The sequence below is a fragment of the Corvus brachyrhynchos genome, unplaced genomic scaffold (assembly GCF_000691975.1).
Source record: "Corvus brachyrhynchos isolate BGI_N302 unplaced genomic scaffold, ASM69197v1 scaffold100, whole genome shotgun sequence".
NCBI classification, from domain to species: Eukaryota; Metazoa; Chordata; class Aves; order Passeriformes; family Corvidae; genus Corvus; species Corvus brachyrhynchos.
Window position 1 is genome coordinate 1,463,238 of NW_008236230.1, and position 4,817 is coordinate 1,468,054.

Sequence of the window (4,817 nt, forward strand, 5' to 3'; positions counted from 1 at the left end):
TACAGTTTGCATTGTTGTTCTCTCTGATTTATAGATCAGTGAATAACCTATCCAGATGACAAGTTACCTTTTTCCTCTCATGTTAAATGAAATTCATCTTTGCGTTGAGCTCCCCTCAGAAAATGCATTTTAGCAATATAAATACAGCGTCAGTCATCATATTTCACAAATGGTACACGTGAGCCCCTGCACAGAAGTAAATATCACCTTTTTTCACTAAGGATATCTGTACTACTTGTGTTGTTAAGACAATTTATCTTACAATAGCTTGATGCAGAAGTCATTGAATGGATTTAAAAGTACTAACTACATTTTAATGACTCATAGAAGGAACTTCTGACAGGATACTTTATTTTGAAACACAAGTATACACTGAAGTCTACATGCCATAAGGTTCAAAGTCTGGATAAAGGCAGGCTGTGCATGTGCAATTACAGTGACAAAGCCTGGCCTTGTATGATGAGCATCAAATTCACCACTTCAGCTCCCTCCCTGTCCCGCTGAAGCCACAGGCCAGAGCTGTGTGTCAGCTACAGAGCAGCATTGGGTAGCAGCTGAGTTTTGCCTGCTTTTCCCCTTGCAGAGGACACAAATTTGGGCCTCTACCCAGGCACTGAGAGATTTAGAGCTTCATGCTATGTTTGAAACTCTCTCAGATTTGACTGAGAATGGGACAGCAGACTTTAAACAGATTATGGGAAGACTGACGGAAGAACAATTTCATAAGTCTTATTTCCTTAGGAAATGTAAGGAAAAAAAACCCACCAGAAAACCAGTCCAAACCAAAACACACACTTTGGAAAGTATAGGTAGAGCTGGGCCACAGTCAGGTGTCCAGCTTTAGCCTGCAGCTGAGGAAGGTGGGCTGCTCTTGTTGGCTCCTTCTCCCCTGCCCCAGGTTACTGCTTCAGCGGCTGTGCTGATACAGCTGTTTGTCTAGCTGCCCTTTAAGCCAGTCCTGTGAAATGATCCACTTAAAAGACATGCATTTCAGGGAGAATGCATGGTGGCGTTTTTTTAACCCAAAGGTCCTTAAAAAAAAAATCTTTGGAGCTTAGCTACACAAACACTTGACTTGGTGTCGTGGGACAGCAGGTGTAAGTCTCTCTGTGGGTTTGTGAGGAATGAGGGGAAGCTACACCAAAGGGCTCTGCTACAGTCCAAACAGTTGTATGTCTGTAACCTGAAGTGTCCCTCTTCTTCTCAAGTCCACCAAGACCATAAAGTGGCCTCAGGCTTGCCTGTGTGGTGCATGCCCACTGGGTGGTCACTCTGTGGCCGGCTGCCATCCTCACCACAGGGTACTGCAGCACTTCCTTTGCACCCCACCAGTTTTGGCAGACCTAGCCTACACTGATCTTTGTCAGTTAAGCTATATCATACCAATCTGAGAATTTAAAAAATGGCAGTGCTATGCCCACACCATTTTAAGTTTTAGCCAGGACTTAATGCATTAGCACTAGGCTCATGTCCATGTGAAAGCTGGCATGTGACAAGCCAGAGGATGAACTTCTGGACACTGTCACCCTGCACTTAGGCCACAGACATTCACGTAGGCTGTGGCAGAAGTTTCTGTCTCCAGCTCTTCCCTGGTGTCAGAGGTTCCTGCTGCTTCAGATCCAGGGAGTAAGCTGTGGGTTGACCACTTCCTGTCATTCAGTGGCAGCTTGTAATGTTGAAATACTAGGCCCCCTCTAACCTACCTCATTCAGCCTGAAAAATTGTGAGAAGCATTCAAGCACGGTTGAGCAGAGCAGACCTGAAGGGATGGTAGCCACAGGCTGGGGCAATGGACTTCTCCAGCAGCACCTCAGCTTGGGAGGATGCACACCTGTAGCCCAGTCCCCTGCGTAGACATTGTTAAGTTATCTTTAGAGGGTTTATTGCAGAGAGAAATGTTGCTTAGGACTAGCATGAAACCACACAGCTCCTCCTTTGGGCTGGCATTGTCCTCCAGCTAGTGTGGGCAGCTATTCAGATCCTCCGTGTCTTTGCTTAAAATGGGTTAACACAACCTTGAGTGTGCTGAGTGGGAGGTAGCTCACCCATCTTTGAAATGCAGGTAAGCTGCTTCAGTGCTGATTGCAAACCAAAACATTTTCATGGGGAAGCTTTCTGCTGAAACCAAAGTGAAACTTTACCCTTGGCTTTCTTATTGCTACCTCTGGAGTCACCACATCCTTCTCTTGCCACCAGCACCTCTCAGTTTAGAAAGTGGCAACAAGTGATGGTGCTAAGCTCCGAGAAGTGGGTCTCTCTGTGTTTTGTGGGGGAAGGGATGAATTTATGGAGGGGTTAAAATTTGCTCTTTGAAAGCAGTGAACACCCAAGGGTCCACCTGGGGAGAATGTTTCTGGCGTGCTGCAATTTTGTGTTGCTTCCCTACATTTCTTGTGGAGACAAGCCCTGAGGAATCTGAAGACTTGGCTTATTGTCCTGATCCTGCAACAGATTCCCTGTCTTGCCCAGCCAAGGGCAAGTCATTTAGGATCACATTTTCAAGCATGGGCTTTAATTTTAGCCCTGTAGCTTGAGATATCCAGAATCTGTCTTACATATGTATTAATCACTTACAGCTCTAGCCAAAATTGACAGAAGCTGCCTGTACACAGAAGTGCACTGAAAGTTAGATGTTACTTGAAAAAACAGGGCCAGGTCTGTCTTACTCAGCTTGCTCATATGTTCACTGGAGGTAGTAACACCTGTCCAGCTGGGGAGATATCAAGATAAATTAATTTTTATAAAGCATGTGCAATAAATAATTTTTCTTTTAGCATTATTTGCAAATGTAATGGAGAAAAGCTCTTGGAGCATTGCTTCTCGTTTGGATGTTTTTATTGGATTCAAACAGCGATAACCTTCTTCATCAGCAAGCTTGGTGCCCATAAAGAATTTGGTTTTGCTTTGAGGGATTAGGGCATGAGATTTTGGTTCCTCTCACTTGTTTATGGCATGAATTTGCTGCACATAAATCACTGCAGGTCAGAACATTGCTGTTCCCTTAGCACAAGGTAAGAGAGCACAGAATCACTCTTTAATGTTGTGCAATTGGACAGGATTTGGCTTGTCCTGATTTTGTGTTTGGAGAAGTCAGGCTGCCCTTTGTGCTTGATGTTTTACCTCTTTTTTGCTCTTGAAGGTCCAGTGGAGAAATCTGACTAGGTGCATTTGCATCACTCACTCACTGCCTGATCTTTGTTTTGCTGAAATTAAAGTACAGCTTCCTAATCTCTGGCTCGCTGTGGGATTTCCCAGTGTTTCACCAGGCTGCAGTCTGATGTACTCTTCAAGCTGGCACTGATGCTGAAAAAAGCAGTTATATTGTCTTTACACCTGGTCCAAAGTGCATGTGGCTGTAAGGTAGACCAGTTCAGTGGAGAAATCTGGCTCAGAAAATGACAGTTTCTGGTTTTTAGTCAGTTTAGTTTTGTGTGGTTTGATTTGATGGTAGAGCTGAGCAGCAAGGGCAGGAGCCGGAGATGCAGAGAGAGGGAGTCAAGGCCCAGTCCTTCGGGTGGCCTTTTCTGGTGGTGTTTGCAGAAACTTATGCAGTCTTACCACCCTCTGCCAGCAAGCAATGGGGATAAAGACCCATATTGTGCCTTTCTGATCCCAAGGCTATCCCCCTCCCCCCTTCCATTCTTTGGTTTACTCAGTAGAGCTACCCCGATTCACATAAGCTAACAATCTGTTTGAGAAGAAACAATTAGGCCCATAGAAGTTGTTGACATCTTATTTTCATTTTTTTCAATGGCATAATGGGTACTCCAGTCCAGCTTGTCCTTTTGTGTTCTCCATCCCAGGCATTCCTCCCAGATGCAAAGTCCCTGTGAGGTTGGGGACAGAACAGTGGCTCTCCCAAACATTTTGGACCAAGAGACTGCTAGTGACACTTAGCATTTCTCACAGAACATGATGTGGCTGCTGAGCAGGCTATTAATTGAAAACACTGCTCAAACCAGACAAGCTCCCCAGGCCAGCTCAGCTGTGGGCCAGTTCCCGTGCCTTCAGAGCCCGTAGTGCTGGCAATTGCTGGGACCAGCTGTAGGGGTCGGGGAGGATGGAGTGTGGTTGCAGGAGGCTACAAGAACAGCTCGGGTGTCTTTTCCCGGAAGTTGGCTGCACACTCTCTGCTTCTTCTTTCTCTGTGGTCTTTTGGAGTTCAGCTTAAATCAGATCCGGAAAACAGCATCCTGCTGCAGAAGAGCCAATGGTCCTAGAAACAGACTCCTACTATAAAAAATCCTACGGGAGCCAGATGCCCCCGACCCTGACAGAGATTGATCAAGCGGCTGGTGGTATCACCTTTCACTTTGCTTTGGCAAGGGGGGAAGCACGGAATGATGGAAAGTTTTCAGGTGATACCTTCAGAAAGTATTTAAGGGTTTTTTTTTGTTTAAGTGCTGCAGACAGGAAAGAGTCATTCTACACCACACAGTGCAGGCACAGAGGCAGAAAGAGAGGAGGACGGTGGGTAGCAAGGAGCAGTCATTCCTGAGGAGCAGCCAGCCCTTCCTGACTGCAGCACGCTGCAGATGTGTGCTTTGTGAAAGGCTGGATAAGTTCATCGCCACGGCAAGGAAATCTATTCAGTGTGCCTCCTGGAGGTGTGGGAGGCTCTGCGACAAGCCTCCCGGGACAGGGGGAATCTTTGGCCAGAGAACCTCTTTGGAGAAAACAGAGAGAGATGCTCGGCTGTGCCACCACCAGCCTTTGCAGAAGCGGTGCGCCAAGCCCTGCTGCGGGGTCCTTCTGCAGCGGAGGACGTGTGCCGCTGGTCGGTGAGTGCCGGGCTGTCCCTGGAAGCGGGGCACGGG